At 38.7% G+C, this 23,199-nt stretch overlaps 1 pseudogene; it reads left to right on the forward strand.

Annotated features, from left to right (window-relative positions):
- Positions 1-22,415: 22,415 nt before the first annotated feature.
- On the forward strand, positions 22,416-22,917 carry LOC143641954 (dual specificity protein phosphatase 4 pseudogene; annotated as a pseudogene).
- Positions 22,918-23,199: the final 282 nt, after the last annotated feature.

Below are 23,199 nucleotides of genomic sequence, written 5' to 3' on the forward strand. Positions count from 1 at the left end.
CTCAGCTTCTGGGGTAGCAGTTTTTCCTGCTTTTCCTCCTTCCTGCATTTTCTTTCTCAGTGTCCTTTGCTGCTTCCCCCTCATCTCATTGACTTTGTATATAATCCTCTAAGCACTGCTTTCATTACCACCTAAAAATTTGATTGTAGTATTTTAATTTTCATTCAACTTGGTGTTTTTTTTTTTTTTTGGATACACTCTGATAGAAAATTTTGTAGTGATGGAGGCTCTAGTATACAAAGAATGTAAAAGGTTTGCTATACACGTTTTAAGGAGTATTTTTTAAGCCATTTATTTAAAATCTTAATGAATACAAGTGAACTCAAGGGCACAAAAATAACTAGCTGACTTAAAAGTTATTATACAGATGCATAAAACAAGTTCTAAATACATGCAAAACTGTCAACTTGGGCAATTCTCATTGTAGGAATAACTGCATTTTTGTAAATTCTTTGTGGCTAATGACATCCCACTGCAAAGGGTGCTGGTGTCTCAATGACCATGACTTAGTTGTATTATAAGGATTTATCATGATTGGTGCTTTTTGTTTTATAAGAATATTGCATGACCAATGTTTCACCCTTTCCTTAGAAAACTGAGACCCTCCATGGCATTACCTGGCTCAAAGTAGGGCTCATGTGTACCTAGTGGGCGGGAAACCAGGAAATGGGCATCAGGGTTCAGAATCCAAACAACTACCCTCTATGGAGGACTAGGATCCTAAGCAAACCAGTGCCGGATATGTAAGACTGTCTGCAATAAGGTAAAGAAATAGCACTTCATCACATAATGACTAACTGGACTGGGATTTTTCAGCAGTGCCCAATCACTCTGAACAATGTGGGAAATAATTGTAGTGTTAACAGAGGAGCCAGTATGACCCTGCGTGTGCACTTGGGGAAAGGGCCCAGGAGACTTGCATCAGAGACTTGCATCAAGCAAACTTAGATCAAGGCAAATTATACAAAAATGGTCATTCACCTATAAGGGGGAGCACGCAGGGGCCACTTTCTCCTTGCTTTGGGCTCATTACCCAGCCTCTATGAGACATTTCTTCATGGAACTGGGAAGTCCTGATACTTCCCAACTGTCTGAAACAGCAGGTTTTGCATCATTTCAGGCCTGAGTTCTGGCCCACTCCTGGGCCTCTGTCTCACCCACAGCAGCCTCTACTCCAGAGACCTGGTTTCTGCTGACTGGGAAGGAATTGGCAGAGCCACACAAATCTTATTTTGTCACAAACTATCCTAAGTTATGAAATGAGCCTGGTGTCTCAGGAGTTCCCAAAGTGGAGGTGGTGGTAATGGCATTGCAATTCTTCACATTTTGAGTTCTCTATGCTGCCAGGAGTATGCTTGAGTAACCTGAGGAGCTATACCATGTTGTCCATAATGTCAGTGATATTTCATGTGCATTTCGCTATAGGAAGAACAGGCAGGAGCAGCTCCCATGCTCTCCCTCCTCCTTCTTGTTTGGTTGGTGCTGGGCTGACTGTGGGACACTTTAAGTACATCCATGTAGAAAAACTACATCAGTGTCACTGTGTATCCTCCAGTACTAGACCCGGAGTAACCAGCTATGGAGGTAAAAATGAAGAAGGACCCATCTGTGTTGTCAAATGGCCACCTCTGCTCACACAGAAGCAACTTTACATCCACCCTACAGCCATTTCCACTGCTGGAGTCTCTCCAAATTCCAATAACCAAGGAAATCTCTGCTGAAGGGTGAGATTTGGGAATCTTGCTTTTAAATCAGCAGCATTAACCATGTATTAGAATTATATATTCTGTCCAGTTTGCTCATAATTTACTCATGCTCTAAAAAATATTAAACCATACTTCAACTTTTCTCTAATTATGTTTATAAATAAATCCCTGAGAAGATACCTGTCAACTTGAAATTTGCTTTTATAGTTAGTAAACATCCTGCATGCAAGCAGAAACCCCAAGCCTGCGCCCTCTGTGCTGTCACATGTTAGGAGAATAGTAGACCAGGCCACCTTTTCTAAAAGCAGGGTAGGGTGGGGTGCTGAGATGTAGAACCCTAGCACAGGAGCAGGTGGTGCCTGATGCTCACTCATACTTGGGGACTCTGAGATTCTCACCTATACTGTATCAGGGCCATGGTAATGCTTTTAGGAACCCCATTTTTCTTCTTTTTTTAGACTTCAGGAGGGCTGGAGCCAAAGATGAGCAAGGAGTTTAACCAAATTGGGAGAAGAAAACAGGCCAAGAAAGAAAAGGAACAGAGGAAGAAAAGAGAAAGTGAAGAGGATTTCAGGGAAGGAATGTAGAAGCTGGAGGGAACACTGTGGTAGGTCACCACTCATCAGCACATGTCCCCTGGAATGATAATAAATGGAGGAAAGACCATCTGGAACTAGATGCAGATGTTCAAAGCAAAAAAGACACATGCAAATGATGTCAGCTATACTGTCAGGGCGATAGGGGGCTATTTTTCTCTATCTCAGGGACCAGACCATCACATCTCTGTGTATCCCATACCCAGAAAGAGATCAACCTAACAATGCTGCCTAAGAACTTACTGGCCAACCTGAGCCCCCCCAACCTCCTCAGGGTGAACTATGGGCTGATCCCAAGTCCAGATGACCTCCCACTTGCCTCCCTCACATTGCTCATAGGAACACTACCAATCTGAGGAGCATGGGCAGTAGGATTCGACTTGAGGATATCTGTTCTTGTGCTCCCACAGATTCCTAACTTGAGAGAGGAATTAGTCCAAAAACCAATTGCTGAAAAACAAACAGGCTTTGTTTCCTGACCTCTTGCACTGCCTCCCGAAGCCTGGGCAGAGTGTTCACCTGCTGTCCTGCAGTCCACTCCAAAGAGATTAAAAACAAGGGGAATTACCTCCTCCTTAGTGAGAGGGAGAGGGAAGAGACATTTTCCTTGAAGTATAACAACTTTGCTACCAAATATGCTTCCACACAGCCAGATTGAGAAGTTCTGGGCATCTGGTACAGAAGCCACTTGGACCCCATCTGAAGACATCAAAGAGAAGGACTTCCCAGGCAGCCTGGAAGTGATTTGATTCTGGAGAGAGGGACTAATTGCACCAGGTTCTTCAACATCTCATTCTGCACTTGACTCCTTTGGGTTTCACAGTCATGTTCTTCTGTTCCTAACCTATACCACAGCTAAGAACTGTCAGAGCTCTCATGAGTATGTATCATTCTCCTCACTTCACGATGCCCACCAGATAATTACTACTTCCACTTAACAGGAAAAGTGGCAGGCTCAATTTCAAATCTGCCAAAGAAACTGTTGGGCTGGGGTTTGCTGGCTTAGTGGATTTTCTAAATGCACCTATCTTAAGAGCTATTCTCTGGACACCAGCAGTATTGTTGGCCATGCCCCAGGCCGGTCAGGCATATCTTGTGCATCTGGATAAGGCTAGAATAAACAGATGAAGAAGCCTCAGGTCACACACCTCACAATAACCCAGGAAATAAACCTGTCACACCATTGATAGTCCTTCCATCACTGGAGACTCTGACAATAGGTTGTGGTGAGGTAGAGGGCTGGGCAGGACCAGGAATGTTCATTTCTGGTCAGGTAGCAGAACAGAGCCACAGCTTATCAGAGTGTGTCTCCATACCATTCCCAGTGCCCACGTCCCATGTTGCTTGAAAGGCAGGATTATTGGACAATCTGCTGGCAACTGGATGCCAAATCAGCCAGAGAAGAAGCTGCCTAACATTGGCTGTTCCAAAGACAATTAGACATTCTTAAAAAGTTGGAGCCTTTTTTGGGGAACTCAGGATGGGTGTTCAGGAAGAGCAACCTCTAAGTCAGTGAGAGGAGAAGCTGCAGTTCTCAACAAAGGCTGAACTGTAATCTCCTGGGAATTCAAACACTGATGTTCAGCTCCCCCAGACCAACACAGCAACAGTCTCTGCATTAGGGGTAAGGGTGAGAAATGTTGACAAGCTGCCAGGTGGTCCTCAGGACATCCAGTATTGAGAACTATAAATTAGAGGCCATTTGGCACTGCCTGGCTGGGCCCTCAGCTGATGAGGGAGGGGCTTGTGGGAAGATAGGTGAAGCTATGGATTCCATAGACATGGTATAAATTTGCCATAGTGCCAGGGACACTGTACATCTCCAAAGATAAAGAAGGTCATTTGCAGTCCTGTTCTCTAAGGAGATGTGGCCTACCTCAAATTCTAAGCCATAGGGGTGTTCCACAACCAACAAACATCAATAGTTCTAAAAGTTGTTCCAGGATTCTGTAGCATTCATCCTGGTGCCTTTCTGGGATTTAGGAGAAATGTGCTAAAATCTGACTTTTGCAACATGGTATTTTTATCTCACCAGTTTCTCCATCAGCCTGGGTACAGTCTTATGATCTGTTAAATAGTGAAGGGATAGTGTGAAATCTTTGATAAGTTCAACACCCAGAAGTGCCAATAGGAAGCAGGAAGGAGAACCAAATACCAGCCCCTGCCTGCATCATGAGACAGACAGGTACATGTCAGCATGAATCCAGAATTATTGTGAAGAGCTTCCAAACAGTGTACACTAGTTTAAGTTCATGGTCAGCATTTAAATAAAATGCATATATGACAGATATCTTAAAATCCACTAAGAATTTCTCAGTGCTTTGGAGATAAACACATTAACAGAAAACTCCACTGAGAGCTCAGGTCCCAGGCAAATCACATCTGTGTCCTGCCAAAGACCTCACACCCTGAAAATTTTATAAAGCTGCCAGGAGGATGAACTGAACATCAAGGACAATCATCAAAGGAAAAATAAAAGTAAACTCCACTTAAGCCTGGAAGAGAGGGCTGCCCTGAAAGTGCTGAATACTCCTAGAAATTTGCCTTAAACAGCTTACTTAGTACTCAACAGTAATAACCTGTTTCTAAAAATCACCAACCTGCCCATTACAGCAACTTCATCACTCTGGTTTTCTCATCCTTTTTGCATCATTTTTACATTTTTTATATACAGATTTGACTTTTCTAAGGGCATATGACTTAATTTTGTATTTCTACTAATTACTTTTTAAACTTACCCCTCTTAGTAAAACACAATTTTTTTTCTTATAACTAGTTAAGATTTCATAAGTGGTGTATCCAAACTCTTTGTTCAAAATTAATATAGCAAGAGTGCTTGTTTATTTATGCATTATTTCATAATAATTTGACAATGATTTTTTTATTACTTTATGGCCAAGAGAGATTTAAAATAAGATACACTGAAATCTAAACTGTTTCACTTGATCATTTTGCTGTAAAAGTCAAAGCTTCCATCAATTAAAAACAAATATGCCACATCAATTAATCAAATTAATAGGTCCCCCCTTCTTTTTAATTAAACAACAAGCAATGTGGCTTAGGGACCATGCCTTTTAGGCTGTACAATACTACATATGATCCTTACCCATCTTCAGATGAGCTGACCTCAAGGTGTCAGCCTCCTGTCTTAGGTTGGTACCACTACAATTGGATCTTACCCAACACTGACTACCAGTCCAGCATACAGCCATACTTGTGGATAGGCCTTTGCACCAGTGTGGGGGGGGTGAGGTTCTTTGCCTCACCTCTGTTAGCCCCCAAATTTGGCCTTCGTGCCAGTGGGGGGGTGAGGTTCTTTAACTCACCCCTGTTGGCCCCCAAATTTTAGACCATCACTAGCAGAAGGGAGGAGGATACAAAATGCCACAACACCAAGTCAAATGAAAGCTCTTTTTGGAAAAATTGTACCACCCATGACACCATCTGCAAAGATACGCCAGCACTACCACAATTCGCTGCACCAACAGATAGTTCACAATGCATACAAGTGATACATAGTCCAGGCAAGTTATGCAAGAATTTCAAAGCAGAGGAATCCATCAATATGTCCATTTCCTCCCAAAGTAAATTGACTCCTTGATTGAGCATTACTTGTTGAGTTATTATATTATTCATTGATGCATCAGTTTATACAGTTTGTTGTAATAGATTTAGTAGAAGCTGTCGTTTGGTTTTATCTTTGTCTTCACCAGCACTGGGATGAAGATAGGAATTCTGGCAATGATGGCTAAAAAAAATTATGTAACATTCCAGCAGACACTAAAAGAAAGCAATTTTTAAACAATTTAGTATCCTGAATAGAATTAGATATAATGAAAGGGAAAGGTGAAAGTAAACAAACAAATCTGTTAACCTCCTATTTGTTCACATATTAAAACAATCCTCAACAGCTGTTTACCCAATTTAAAAAAAAAAAAAAACATTTAAATCAAGTGAGCAAAAAAAATTTGGATCCATTTTTTCATTTGCGCTCCTCATATATGATATATAGACATACATACAGACATACAACACAAAACACAAGTGTGAACACATAACATACAACACATAAGACAACACAAAACACAAGTGTGCACACATAACATACAACACATAAAACAATAGTAAAGGCCTTGTAACTTTACACAGGTGAAATCTCCATTGCAATGTTTAAAAACTCCATAGTCAAAAAATAAAACTGATCAGAAAAACATTAGCCTAGGTCTGTATGAGCTCAAAAAATAAAATAGAACTTTATGATGTGGGAAAAGGCAATAATAAAATAGATATTGAAAAAAGCATCCTGGTTACCACCTGGGTTTGACTCTTATTTGGATATCCTATCCTTTTTTCTGTAACTTGCATATGGATCTGAAGGAATTCCCACAAGCAAGCCTCAAGGTTTTTTACATTTGAAATAGGCCTTAATGGTGTTCATTAATCATTAGCCTCTAGGTGTGGGACAACCACTGTTGCAGATGTAAGAATAGCCAAGCTGGAGCTCTGGATATCAGCTATTATGGATTTGAGTCAAATTATCTTCTTTTTGGTCTGTAGAAATCGATTTGGTTATTCTCTCTGGAATCCAAATCAGCTGCTGTTCTCCCTGTGGAAACACAAAAACAGAACCCCGATTCCAGACAATCACTGGGTCAGGACCTTTCCATTGTCTTGTTAGAATATCCTTCCAAAGTACCTTATGCTTATGTACATTTTTTGGACACATACGCCTTTCTGCAGCACTAAGCCCTGATGAATCCAAATTCAAAAAGTTTAGAGTAAAAAGGGTTATTTTAAGTTTATCTTTGGGTGATATATACCCCTTTCCAATTCCCTCTTTTTTGCTTTAATAAGTACATTTTAATAGTTTGATGAGCTCTTTCAACTATGCCTTGTCCCTGTGAATTGTATGGGATTCCTGTTATATGAGTAATGCCAAATGATGAGCAAAATTGTTTAAAAGAGGTAGAAGTATAACCAGGGCCATTATCTGTTTTTAACTGTTTTTGAATGCCCACAGTGGCAAAATTTTGTAAGCAATGAGCTATAATATCTTTAGATTTTCTCTGGCATGAAGGGAGCCCATCAAAAATTCGGAAGAACAATCAACTGTAACATGCAAATATTTTAATTTTCCAAATTCTGGCAAGTATGTGACCTCCATCTGCCAAATATGGTTAGGTATCAGTCTTCTAGGATTGACTCCAAGATTAACTTGTGGTAAAAAGGTCACACAATTTTGACATTGTTTTATTATTTGTCTAGCTTGCTCCTTAGTTATTTCAAAATGCTTTTGTAAAGTATTATCATTGACATGGAACCTTTTATGAAAATTTATAGCTTCTTCTATTGTAGAGAAAATATGTATGTCATGTGTAGTTTTATCTGCTAAATCATTGCCCAAACTAAGGGCTCCAGGCAATCCTGTATGTGTTCTGATATGTCCTATAAAGAATGGATTTTTCTGTCCCAGATTAGACTTTGTATAGTGGAAAACAAAGAGAAAACAGTAGAGGAAGGGGAAATCCTACCAGCATCTTCAAGGGATACTATAGCATTAACTATATACTGACTATCAGAAAATAAATTAAATACAGAATCTTTAAACATCACAAAAGCTTGTAATTCTGCATTAAGCTCTAATTTTTGAGCTGATTGTTTGGGTACTAAAAATGAAAAATTTTATAATGTGTAACTACTGCTGATGAACCATTATTTGACCCATCAGTGAATATATTTGGAGCATTCATGATAGGTGTTTTTCTTGTCATTTTGGGAAAAACTACAGGATGCGAACACCAAAGAGACAACAAAGGATTAGATGGTAAGTGATTATCAAATGAAATATTAGATTTACTCATGATTATTTCCCAAGTATTTAACTCATTTGCTAAGTCATCAATTTGATCCATAGTATGTGGAATAATAATTTTATTGGGAGAAATTCCAAACACTCCCTTTGCTGCTTTTATTCCTTTGAGTATTAATTGTCCTACAGCCTCAGGATACCTAATAAGAATAATGTTAGGAGAATAAGATAAATGTATCCACAATAATGGACCTTCTTGACAAAATACTCCTGTAGGAATAGTTTTTTGTTGGTAGTACAATAAATAATAAAGGCAAACTTATATCAATTCTATCCAAATGCATATTTTCCATATATGTTTCAATAATTTTAATGCCTTTCTTGCTTCAGGTATTAACATTCAGGGTGAATTTGGATCTCATGGACCTTTTAGAATATCAAATAAAGGTCCCAACTCTCCTGTTGGTATGCCTAGATACGGCCATATCCAATTTATGTCTCCTAAAAATTTTTGAAAGTCATTAAGTGATTTGAGTTGATCTACTCATATTTGAATTTTTGTTGGACAGACCATGGTTGAGGATAATACAACTCCTAAATAATTAATTGGAAAATTTAATTGTACTTTATCTATTGCTATCTCTAGATTATAGTTTTTTAGTAAATTTGTAAGTGTGGCATAACATTCAAGCAATGTGTTTTTAACTTTTTGTGCTAATAATACATCATCTATATAGTGAAATATTTGTAGATCAGGATTTTGATTTCTAAGTGGCTGGATTGCTTTGTTAACATAAATTTGACACATAGTTTTGCTGTTAGCCATCCCTTGAGTGAGTACTTTCCATTCATATCTCTCATCAGGACCTTCATGATTTAGTGCAGGCATAGTAAATGCAAAACGTGGACTATCCTCAGGATGAATTGGAATTAAAAAAAATCTTTAATATCTATAGCTAAAACATACCAGGTTTTTGGCAAAGCATACAATTGAGTAATCCCTGATTGAGCAGGTCCCATAATAACCATCTCATTATTAATGGCTCTTAAATCTTGCAATAATCTCCATTTAGCAGATTTCTTTTTAATGACAAAAATGGCAGTATTATGGGGAGATATGGAAGGTTGTATATGTCCCTCCGCTAATTTTTGTTTGACCAGGTCATGGGCTTCTTGTATCTTTTCTTTAGTCAGGGGCCACTGAAGAACCCATTCTGGTCTTTCTGATTTCCAAGTAATTTTTATTGTCTCAGTGACCCCTTCTGAAATCCCAATCCACGTCTATCTATTCCTTGATCTATTTGAATTCATGCTGCTATACCTTGTTCTTGTTCTCTTAATCTTTTTTCTTTCCTAAAACCTTGTTGAGCCCTAATAGTGGGCGCATTAGGATTGATGTTATTTGTTAATGTCAAACCTAATTGATCTAGGACATCTTGTCCCCATAAATTGATAGGAAGATGATCCAATACATATGGCTGTATAGTTTCTTCACATCCTTCCGGATCCTCCCAATCTAATACCATTGCACTTCTATGGGGATTAGTCGCCACTCCTAGGCCTCGAAGTATTTGAGTGGCTTGTTGTAATGGCTAATGTTTCAGCCATTCCTGATGAGATATGATGCTAAGGTCTGCACCTGTATCCAGTAGCCCATTAAATTTATATCCTTGAATATTTAGTTTTAGCATTGGGCGAGAATATAAATTTAAAGACAGCATAGCCCAATTTACACCTGTGGAGCCTAGTCCCCTTAAACCTCTTTCTATAGTATGGCTGGAAATTTTATCATGCAGGCTGGTTATTAGTAATAACTGTGCTATTTTATCTCCTGGAGAAATTACTGATATACCTCTCAAAGAACTAGCTATAATTTTTATTTCACCTTCATAATCAGGATCAATTACCCCAGGACTTATCATAAGTCCTTTTAGAGTAGAAGAACTGTGTCCTAACAATAAGCCTACTCTTCCTTGGGGAAGAGGTCCTTTTACTCCTTTGGGAATGATTTGAACTCCCATCTCTGGAGTTAGTACTGCTCTGGTGGAGGCACAGATGTCCAATCCTGCACTTCCTCTGGTTTGTCTGATAAGAGATCTAATGGACAATGTATCCTGGGCACTAACCTGATGGTGTTGCTGGGTTCCTCCAGTGCCCCATATATTTGTGGTCATTGGCCCTGGAGCATTGGGCCCCCCTGTCCGTTTTTTGGCAATGGAGCCTGATGCCTTTCTCCACGATATCATGGGTAAACACCTGGACCTTCTCCATTTTTTGATAACAGAGTACCTCTATGGTGGTTTGAGAATGGCATTCATTAGCCCAATGTCTCGCTCTATGGCATCATGGGTAAATACCCAGTATTCTACTTCTTTGATACCTAGCTTTATTAAACCCTTATCCTATGGGGCAACTCCTTTTAAAATGTCCTGTTTGTTCACAATTGTAGCATGTTTTCAACCTGGCATCTAAAGCCTGTTGTACTGCAGCTGCCAAGACTTGCCCTTGTTCATTAATGTCTCTACATAATTTAATATATGTGTTTAAATCTTCATGTTTCCATGGTCTAATGACCTCCATGCATCCTTTGTTTGCTTGGTCATAGGCTAGCTGTTTAATTAATGGCATTGCTTGCTCTGTATCCCCTAAAACTCTGGTAGCTGTTTGAATAAGCTTATCTACAAATTCAGCATAAATTTTATTAGCTTCTTGTATTACCTTAGATAATTGACCTTGTAAATCTCCATGTCCTTGTAAAGTCTTCCATGCCCTAACTGCATCTGCAGCAATTTGTGAATATATGGCTGGATCATATGCAATTTGTTGCAGCTGACCCTCATAAGGTCCTTTTCCTAACAACATATCTAGATTTCTCTGAGGATAACCAGCTGATGCATTTCTCCTAGCCATATCTGGGCAAAATTCCTCATTGGCAACCTTCCATAACAAATATTGCCCTCCATTTAGCGCAGCTTTGCACATACTAGCCCAGTCTGCTAGCGTCATGTCCAAGTTGGTAATGAATTTGACCATGCTTACAGTGAAGGGTGCTTGGGGACCATAGGTTGTTACAGCCTCCTTTAACTGCTTCACTGTTTTGAAATCTAAAGCATGGTAAATTCGCTGCCCTCCTGCCTGCCCAAGTACAGGGCATGCTAATCTTTGAGGTCCTGTCTCAGAATCCCATCTATCAATTGGGGGTTGGGGGCACCATAGGATATGTTGTCTCTCTAGATGGAGCTGTTGGTTGGACACTTATGCCCTCTGGTGATAGAAAGATGTTAGTAGCAGCCTCCTGTTGTAACTGTTTACCTGATAGTTCTTCCTCCTTTAAATTTTCTTCCTCTGTCGGACTAGCTCGAGAGACCTTCTCTTTTACTTGATCTAAAATGTCTTTCTCCATGGTCTGAACCTCTAGCAATTTAGTTAACACTCCTTTGGTTTGTTTTTTTACTAATTTCTAATCTAATATAAAGATAATACAACCCAACAAGATAACACAAACAAAACCAAGACAAAATGAAACAAAAACGGAACAAAAAATCATTGTATCAATTTTCCTATTTTCTTTTTTTTTCTTTTCTTTTTTTTTCTTTTTTTATTTTTTAATTAATTTTTATTGTTGATTGTTCAAAACATTACATAGTTTTTGATATATCATATTTCACACTTTGATTCAAGTGGGATATGAACTCCCATTTTTACCCCGTATACAGATTGCATATCTCTTCCTCAGGGGTGAACAACTTCAAACTTTGAGCCAACCATTTTTTCCAGTTTGTCTGAGAAAGTTCTAGGGATAGTCAGCTTGAAACAAAAACAAAAAAATCAAAACAAGAACACATTGTTTTTTGAAATGGTCACCCATTCTCTCGCCTTGATCAGGGGTGAGCAATTTCACTTACCTCCGAGCTTCAGGCGTTTCCTGTACAGGCCACCAATTGCCACAGTCTGGCTGGGCACAAAATAACCGAGCTGCCACCCACCCTTGTAGGTTCAAAACAGGAACTCCTTTATTCTCTCCCCCCCCGCGAATGCCATGCATTCAGCCTTCTCCCAAGACACACCACACACCAACTGGAACTCCCACCCCCAGAACTTTTCCAACCAACGCGAACTCTTCAGGAATCCCCGCGAGAGCTCAACCTGAACTCAAAGGGAACTCCGTGAGAACTCAAAAGTCATCATCTTAATGGCTCGCTGGTGTCACCTCTCAACCACTACTTCTGGCAAAAATGCCATGCATCATCCGAACTTGGATGTGGCCCTCAACAAATAGGAAAATATAGTACAAATGTGCACCAACAATTAGGTGGAAAAGGTAAAAGCCAAAACCAATGGCAAAGAGACAGAGAATTCGATGAGTTTTGTGTGTATTCATACAACCACCACATATAGTTTAATCCAAGGGTCTTGGAGCATATGTGTTTAAATTTCTTTAAATACAAAGAGCCACATCACCTGTAAAGTGCTGCAGATTGCTGAATAATGATTAAAAATACAAAATAATGCAAAAAAAACTGTCCTTTGACATATATTTTTTAATTTCTTAATTTAGTTCTCTAAAGTGACATTTAGGTAAATTGTTCTCTAGGTGTATTGATTACTAGGAGAATGGGTGTTAGACAAATCAATTTGTGTCATTCCCAGTTAGGAACAGCTTCATCACCTCCTAGGTTCTGGGAGGAAGTCTTAGGACAGGCTGTGCAGCACTGGCTGAGCGCACTGCAGGAGCCCTGTGCTTCCTTCTGTGCAGTCATCCTGAGGCCCCCTCCCTTGTGTATCTCCCGTCCCCTACATATCTCAACTTCTTGCTTGACTCCACCCACCTCCTAGCTAGGGCTCTGCACCAAGTCCACAGCTGCTAGCCTGACACAGGCCCTCTGTTCAAAAGACCCCCTCATGTTCTTTTCCTCCAGCGTGGTCCCCACCTTTCCTTCGGTGCTTCCTCTCTGCCTCTTCTGCCTTCTTCTTTTCTTCCTTGGCCTCTTTCTACTGCCACTTGGGGATCTGCAGGTGGGTGCCACCTTGGTTCTGCCCTTGAGGGATATTCAGTCCCCCTGAAGGTGGGTGCCTGCACCTTGCTGATGTGGATGCTGAGGACTACCACACTTGGCTACTCACTTCTCTGAAGCAGGAGCTTCAACGGCAGGAGGCTGGCCTTCTACTGGGCAGAGGTTGTCCCCTGGGCCCCTGGCAGTTAGGGAGTCAGGGTGCTGACTCTTGGAACCTCCTCTCTGGGGGCCCTTAGGGTCTCAGAAGTCTACTATTGTTGTTCAGTGCCTTCCTCCTTATCCCTCTCTTGGGCAAGGGTGTCCTGGTTCCCCCCTAGCTGCTAGGATTTCCTTACTGCCTGCTGCCTTTTTCCCAACAGGAAAGGTCCTTGGGGCACACAGTTTGGAAGGTGGTGGCCACAATTGGACTGTAAAAGCTTATGGTAATCCTGACCATATGGTAAATGATGCTCCCATCTTCCAGGCCCCAGCTGGAGTGCAAGGTGAGCATGCACCACACAAACTCAGTGAGACTCTGCAAGCATTTTTGGAGGTTGCAGGCTTCAGAACTGCCTCAGAGGCCAGAAGCAGCTCTAGTCTGTACTTTTCCACAAACTGTTCAGGGGACAGTTGTGCACAGCCTCCACTCAGCCTATGTAAGTTGCACACTTCTGGGGGGACATCCCATGACAGGTGTCCCTTCTATATACATCTGCCCCTGCATTAGGACTCTGGCACACTCTGTTTAGTCCTGCATGTTGACTTTCATCATGGCAGTGAAGCAGAACACATTCCTTCTTTCAAGATCAAAACCAGAGAAATAGTTCAACAGGTAGTTTGTGATGGTGGGTGTCTTGCAGGCACAGCTGTGATTAGATCCATGTTCTCCTTGTTGTCTTGCCAGTTGAGGTCATATGGGGGAACTCTGCTAAGACCACCACAGTATCCACAAAGCAGGCAACAAAAAGGCCCATCAAAAACTGCAGTTGGTTCCCTGCACTTCCTCATCCTGTGGACCCCACTGCACCAGTGCCTGCATGAGCCCCACATTCTTGGCACAGCCAGTGCACAGGAAGGTGGCCTCTTCCAGGGTGCTGTCCATGCTCACCATACTGCATGTCTCCTTGCCTACAGGAATACAGAAGGAATCATCAGAAGTGATTCTGCAGGTGTCTGCCACAGTATTCATTTCTTCACAATTTAGCTTGTCTGAAATTGGGATGTATCTCATTTCTACCAACCAGTTGATAGTCACAGAATTATTCCAGCTTGTGCACATGTGAATTATAGCTTATAGTGGTATCCTCTTAACTGACCTGCATATTATTAATATAAAAAATGCCAAGTTTGATTGGCATTGTAAAAATGGCTTCAAAAATATTTCTCTATGTCTTGAGTTTATCATATATGCAAAAGGCATGGAAACAGAGCCTCAGGGTAGAAATTTGATATTAGTGAAACACATACTCATTGTTAGGAGAACTGATCACCATTTCATATTTTCTTGAGTAGCACTCACAAAATATTTTAAGACCTAACATAGGAAGATATGCACAAATAGATGAAGTTGAACTACATTTTGTCAGTGAGGCATTCCAAAAGATTGCCTATCACATGCCAACCAATGAAGTTGAATGCAAAGAAAATTACTGTCTCATGTGTGAGACAGTGCAAGAAGGTTCAGAGGAGAAATGACCGAATGATTGTCTTGATCTAATCAGTGAATTACTTGAGCGGTAACTAGAGGCAGGTGGGGTAGGGCTGGAGGAAGTTGTTCATTGGAGGCATGGCTATTGGGTATATATTTTGTATCTGGAGAACAGAGTTTCTCTTTTTCTCTGTTTTCTGATCATCATGTAAGCTGCATCCCTATGCCATATTCTTTATCCTTTGATAATTAAATTGATGTCTAATTACACATGAATATTTATATTATTACATATGCTTTATATTAATGTAACTTTATGTATAGAACTAAATTTAGAAATAGTGTAGGGTTAGAAATAGGGTTAGGGAATAAATATATATTAAAAACATGAATATTCAAAAAATGAATATTCATTTTCATATACATGTGAAAATGTATATGAAAATATATATGTTTTAAAATAGGCAAGGGTTTAATTTGAATCATAAATAAACATTTTTTAAATTTATTTTTTAGGGTTTTTTTTAGATGGACACAATATTTTATATTTATGTGGTGCTGAGGATCAAACACAGTACTTAGTGCATGCCAGGTGAGAACTCTACCACAGAGCCACAACCCCAGCTCTAAATACACATTTTTAGTTTGCAAAGGCAGATATAAACTACATATAAACATATTGATATGTATGCAAATATGCCATTGAAAATTGAATATATAAGTCAAAATACACATAAACATATTACTATATACACATTTATGTAAAATTAACTGTAGAGATATTTTGAGAGTTAGTATTAAATTATGGCTTGGGTTAAAGTTAGAGAATGAATATGTAAATCAAAAACAAAAATATAATTTTACATGAAAATATATGTAAGTGTATATTTTTGAAATGGGAAAGGGTTTAATGGAAGACATAAATACACATTTTTTTAATTGTAAACACAGATAAATATATATTAACATGTAATAATACTTATGAAATGAACATGTAAAATTAAAATGAATATTCATATTATCATACATGATGTTATATTAATATGTTTAGGTATATTGATAAATTTAGGGTTACTATTGTTTTTAGGGTTAGGGTTAGGAATTAATATGCATATTGAAAAACATGAGTATTCATAAGAATGTACATGAGTATATATGTATGGCAATATATATCAGTACATATGGGTTTGATTTTTTTGGGAGGAGTTACCAGGGATTGAACTCAGGGGCACCCCTGACCACCAAGCTACTTCCCTAGGCCTGTCATGTATTATTTAGAGAGTCTTGATGAGTTGCTTATTGTCTTGCTTTACTGAGGCTTTTTTTGAATTCCAGATCATCCTGAGACTCCAGAGCAACTGGGATTACAGGTGTGTGCCACTATGCCCCTGGTATATGTTTAGAAATAGGAAAGTGAGCCTTGTAAACACACATTTCAAAATTGCAATTTTTACAGATAAATTTTATATATGCATATACAAAAATATATATGTAAATATACCATTGATAATCGAATATCTAAGTTGAAATACACATACATATTAATATTACTGCACATATATTTATGTAAAATTAGGTTTAGGTACAAGGGTGTTGTGAGAATTATATTAAATTATGGCTTGGGTTAGTGTTGATACTTGGGAATGAAAAGTTTATCAGAAAATATAAATATTCACGAGCATATACTTGTGAAAATATCTATGAAAATACATATAAACACATGCTTTGAAATAGTGAAGGTTTAAAGTGATTAGTATGAATACTTTTTTTATTTTGCAAATGCATAGAGAAAATATACATTAATACATATATATGCAAATATGCCATTGATAATTGAATATATATGTCAAAATACACACAAACATTCATGTAAATACATAAGCTTTTATGTAAAATTAGGTTTACTTATAAGGGGTATGCATAGGATTAGTATTAAATTATGGCAAGGGATAGCATTATGGCTAGGGAATGAATATGTATATCAAAAACCATAAATATTTCTAGGAATTTACATGTGAAAATATATATGAAAATATATTTTTCAAATAGAAAAAAATTTTAATGTGAGACATATACATACATACTTTTAAAAATGTGAATGAACAAATAAATATGCATATATAATATATATGCAAATATATTTTTGATAATTAAATACATATGTCTCGTTACACATGTATATTCATAATTTTATGTATGCTTCTATATTAATGTAAATTCAGGTATAAGGTTATATTTAGGCTTAGTGTTAAATTCTGTGTAGGGTTAGAAATAAATATGTTTTGAAATAGGGTTAGTGAAAAAAATGCATACGGAAAACCAAGAATACTCATTAGAATAACTCATCAATACATGTATGAAAATATAAATAAATATATATGTTTTGAACTAGGGAAGGTTTTATTTTCTATTTATGATTTAAAGAATTTTTTTAGTTGTTGATAGACTTTTATTTTATTTATTTATATGCAGCGCTGAGAATCGAACCCAGTGCCTCACACATACCAGTAAAGTGCACTACCACTGAGCCAAAGCCCCAGCCTAAGATTTTAATGTGACACATATGAATACAGATTTTCAAAAATAGGACTGCACAGATTAATTATATATATATGAATATATACTTATACATATTTAAATATACCATTGATAATTGTATACATAACTTTATAAAAATGAATATTAAATTTATATATATATGTATTTATTTTAAGGTAGGTTTAGGTATACAAGTAAATATAGGGTTATTATCAATTTCAAATTTTTGTGTACATTTAGGTTTATCTTTAGGGAATAAATATATTTGTTGAAAACAATAAAACCTAAGAATGTACATGGGAACATTTGCATAAAAATTAAGATAAATATTTTTTGAAATAGGGAAGGGTTAATATAGACATAAATACAAAATTTTAATATGCAAAGGCAAAGATAAATTTTATATATGAATAAATAACACTTCTGCAAATATAACATTGATAAATATATATGTAAGTATAAATACATATGAGTATTCATATAAGTATAATTGCTTTTATCTGAATGTAGGGTAGTTATAGGGGTAAAACTATGGTTAGTACTAAATTTTGTATATAATTAGGGTTAGACAATGAATATGTATATTGAAAAATATGAATAATTTAAGAATGTACATGTGCAATTTTGACATTTTGAAATTGGGAAGGGATTAATGTGAGATGTAGGAAGACACATTTTTAATTTGTGAAAGCAGATATGTGTGTGTGTGTGTGTCTGTGTGTGTGTGTGTGTGTGTATATATATATATATATGCAAATATATCATTGATAATTGAGTGCAAGTAAAAATACACATAAACATTAGGAAATGAATAGGTACATTGAAAAACATGAATAAACATAAGAATATACATGTAAAAATGTGCATTAAAATACACAGAAATATATGTGTTTTGAAATAGTAAAAGGTGTGAGATATATAAATACACATTTATTAATTTCCAAACGCACAGATAAATTACATGTGAACATATATAAATACTTAAGAATACAATTATCAATTGGATATTTGAATATAAGTATGCAAGAATATTCATATTACTATATATGCTTTAGTATTAATGTAGGTTTAGAAACGGGTAAATTTAGGGTTAATATTAAATATTTTGTATGGTAAAGCTTAGAATTAGGGTATGAATATATATATCAAAAACATGAATATTCAAAGAAAATGCATGCAAAAATATGAATAAAACATATAAAAAATGAAAAGGGACCTAGTAAAAAACATTATATGGAGAAAAGTTGACAATAACTAAAGGAAATCAATTGCCATATATACAGTTGGAAACACTGTCTATACTTAATAGAAAAAGTATAAGAAAAAAAAGTTTATCTCAGATATTTTGGAACAGTAAAGGTAAGATAACAAACGCAATCATAAAGCAAGACTCAAAATTTTCTCAAGGATGGGGCTGGGGATGTGGCTCAAGCGGTAGCGCGCTCGCCTGGCATGTGTGAGGCCCTGGTTCGATCATCAGCACCACATAAAAACAAAGATGTTGTGTCCACCGAAAACTAAAAAATAAATATTAAAAAATTCTCTCTCTCTCTCTCTCTCTCTCTCTCTCTCTCTCTCTCTTTAAAAAAAAGTTTTTCTCAAGGATTTATTGAGAATAGATGATTTGAACATAGAGTTAAATTATGAGTCAACAATAAAAAAGTCAAAGATCATCAGAAGTTTCAAATAAAGCAAAGACATTTATAAAAAATATATATGGGGTAAAAGAAAACATTACAAGGAAAATTGGAAATACTTTTTAGATGACAGATAATAAAGATTCAACAAATCAAAAGCAATAGGAGGCTGATGAAGCAGTTCATAAAGAAGTGCTTCTAATTTGACCTACTTACATTAGAAAAAGACACAGGGATAAAATCAGTGTTGACGTTGACTCTGATCATGCAACTTGAGAAGCACTAATAATAATTTATTTCTAATAATAATTAAGAATTTGGTTAGAGTAGATATATACATGGAGTCCAGGGCCAGTGGATGTAGCATATACCAACGTGGGAATCATAAAGAGTGCAGCACCATAGCAGGCAAATGTGCAAGTGGCCAGAAGATGAATGGTGTCTTGAAGATGTGCACACATCAGCTGAAGATCTTGATTATGTAGTCACTGAGAGGCAGAATGGGGTGGGAAGAGAAAGGACTATTTCTTAGTTATTTATGCTGCTGGATTCTGGGCACATTGACCACAATCATAGAACTTCTTTTCCTCTCTGATGTGTGGTTTGGTCTTTGGAGAATTTTTCTTGTAGGCCTACTATCTGTGACACAGGCCACATTACATAAGGTGCTCCTGGAATCTCTGGTACAATTCAGATTTTTCTTCAGTGAATTATCAAGCAAGATCATGGAGGAAAGCAATTACTTAGGCATAGACCTTAAATGAATCCTTTGTACTTGGAAGCACCATCTTCTCTCTTTTGCATATATAGTAGTTTTTAATTTTAGGCAGTATATTAATATAGTCTTGTGTAATTAAACTCTGTTAGGAGACTCTTTTCAAAGGCCCTCTTTTGATTTAAATGGGGACTCCACAGTTCAGTTCTCCTTGAATTCTAGAAGTGCAGGAGAGGTGGAGGTGGGACAGAGTCCTTGCTTGGTGCCAGCTCCTGTTAAGAGCATCTGGGGAGCCACGTTGGAGCCTGACATGAACTAAAGCCATTTTAAGGAGCCATTCCAGATGGAGCAATGGCTTTGGAGGGAGAAGGATATACTTCTTTGGGAAGGACTGGAGGAGCAGGGAAGGAAAATGTTACTCCATTTGCAATGTTGTAGAACAGAGTTGTCATCGAGTGCCAGATTAGAGGTCCTTGCAAACTGTCTAGAAAGAAGGGCATTTTTAAAGCCCTTGGAGAGTCTATGTGGAAACAAACATCTCTGTTCACACATGAATGACTTCAAGCCTCAATGTCACCATCAGGTCAGAATGTTCTTTCTCACCCAGCATAACAGACAGGCCCAGGTTCACTACATATTCTTCCATGAATGGTCAACCTGTGTTGGCATGATTCATCCTGTCTGCCTGTCTCAAATCTGCACCTTTGGGTGAGGCTTACTGTTTTCAGAAAAGCCAGAGGTACCCTTGCATGGGTGCACTGCTTTCCTGGGAGCTGCATGGCTGAACAGTGGGTTCAAAGAAAAGCATAAAGGGGCTGGGGTTTCTGGGAAGTGGACCCATGTACAGACAGCACTCTTGGACATTCCCAATTTTTAATCTTAAATGAATCTTTCCTTCTTTTCAATTGTTTATCTCAGGCATTTTGTCACTGTGTTGGCAAGTGATCTAATATAAGAAAAAGGGAGTCTCACAATTTTCTTAAGACTGTTGTTCAGAGTAGATGATTTGACAATAGAACTAAATGATTAGTCAACAAAATGAACCATGTGAAAAATCACCAAAATTTTTGAAACAAAGCAAAACATTTTAGTAAAGTATACATATGGGGTAAAGATAAACATTACAATTGTTATCACTGAAAATAATTTTGAGCAGACAGATAACTGACATTTAACCAATCAACAGCAACAGGATGCATCTTATGAAGTTCTTAAAGCTCCACTTTGCTTACATTAGCAAAAGACAAATGGATGAATAAAATCAATGTTGGCTCTGATCACCTTGAGTAACTGCAAAAACAAAACAAACAAAGAAACAAGAAAAAAAATAGAAGGAAGGAATTAAGACAAGGTGGATGGAAGGAGATAATAAATTAGGAAGTAAAATAAAGACAGGAGAAAATGATGACACCATAAAGAAAAACAATGAATACAGAAAAGGATTTCTCAAAAAATTTGCTAAACTTTGTGTGGACAAGTCCAAGTGAGAGAGAAAAGCACAATGAGCAATACCAAATATAAAAGTTATGTGAATCAATCCTACGATGTTACAGTAACTTAGCACTGGGTATTACTCTTGTAATGCTGTATCATATTAAAACCAATTATCTCAGTGACTACATAGATGACAAGCATCTTGCAAATCCAATTATCAAACTTCTTTCAAGAAAAAGTAGACGAAGTGCTGCGTGGATCTCTGGCAGTGCTGGGGAAAGAGCAGCAATGATCAGGCTGCAGCCCAAGGTGCAAGAGCAGCAAAACATGTATGAGGCAACAACAGAGGGGAACCAGTGCTACTCTGCCTTAAACACACACACTTCTTCTGCCACTCTTTTGTCAGTGCAGGCGCACAAGGCACCTGAGGCTGCTAGGGCTGCTATGTAACCTGAACGCTGCAGGAGGAAGGGGACCCAATAGGGGTCTGGCCGTCCAAGCCTCTGGGGAGCAAGTTGGTAGTCACTACTGAAGGCTCCCATTCTTAGCACTTGTTTGCCCATTCCTGTTGCCTGGCTGGCCTGAGTGTCTATCTATTGCCCCAGTTCCTACACTCCAGGGTGACGATTGATTAACTGGGAGAGATGGACTGCAGTGTACTCAAAAGGCTGATGAAGCTGAGCGAGAACCACCAAGGCAGAGGCTGTAGCTTCAGCGGCAACCATGAGGAGGTTGGGAGGTGATGGTTGCCCTGGGTTGTGGGGCAGGGTGGAGGGTGAAGTGCGTGGCAGCAGCACAGCTGACAGCAGCTGCAGTCTCTGAACCCTGGGGCTAGGGAGCGCTATCAAGCTCTTGCTTTTCGACTTTTTGCACATTTTTCCTATCGGAGGTTCGGTCCACCTTCTTTGATACAACACACAGGACAATAGGCGGGCCAAGGGCTCCATGAGCCTGGAGTCCATCCTGCACACCCAGGAGGAAGTGCGCCCTCTTGAGCTCTAGCCTCTACTTGGCTATCATCCTATACTTTGAGTGGAGCCCACTCCAAGGGCTCAGGGAGGACCACACCTTGACCCTAGTAGTGCAGCGACTCCACCCTAAGCCCCAGTGAATAAACATCTGCTTGCTCAAATCTGGCTGTGAGACGTCTTCCTCTACTTACCCAGAATTCTCTTCTAATTCTGCCCTGGCAAACATCCCCCCCCCCCAGTGCCACAGAGTCCCTTCACCTGGAGTGCAGCTCCAGTGGAACCGCTCTGTGCATCCAGGTGGCAGGGTCCCTTGGAGTTTCTTTGGTTTCTCCACTTCCACGATGCCTAGCATGCTATCTGGAGAGACATGCTGCATGCCCTAGGAATCACAGCCACGTTGAATGTCTCCTTCCAATGCCCAAACCACATGGAAGGACACTACCAGTTCAAACGCATCTGGTGGAAGAAAACAAGTCAGTCATGGAATCCTGGTTCATGGAAGCCCTGGTTGTAGGACTGTGAAGTGAAGGACTGCTACAGGCCAGGAATGGTGCACTGCTAGGAGGGCATCCTGTTCTCTGCTACCATCTGCTTGGCTTAGCAGATGATGAAGGAACAGCTGAGGTTTGAGAAGGCCTTGAGCTGCATGGAGCAGCTGTCCAAGGTGCTGGCCACATCCTACCCCTCCAGGCCTGCCGGCCCTTCAGGCCCCTTAAGGGAGCTGCAAACCCTCTTCTACCCTTACCTCACAGTTTTTCTTCAGCTTCCCTATCTCTTTGGGTATGCACTTGGCCCCCAGCAGACTGCAGGACCTGCACAACCCCAGCACTATCTCCCCCAGAACTCAGAGCCACTCACCTAACTCCTGAAACCAAGGTTGCCTGCCAGCAATGGATGCAAGATCCTCATGTGGGATCTAACAATATATAAATTTGTATCAAGAGTATATAATGACTCTAATATCTACTATGACAGATGTCTTTTTCTCCATTCATCATGCCTTCTACTACTGCATATACTGAAAATATATGAGTGCAGTTTCCCAGTCTCATCTGGATTAAGGGTTCCAATTCTTCAATGAGATGAATTAATGTGAGGCAAACCTACATGTGCATATGGACAATTTGGGGTAGGAGTGTAATGTAGGGAAT

This window comes from Callospermophilus lateralis, chromosome 7 (genome assembly GCF_048772815.1).
Source record: "Callospermophilus lateralis isolate mCalLat2 chromosome 7, mCalLat2.hap1, whole genome shotgun sequence".
Classification (NCBI taxonomy): Eukaryota; Metazoa; Chordata; class Mammalia; order Rodentia; family Sciuridae; genus Callospermophilus; species Callospermophilus lateralis.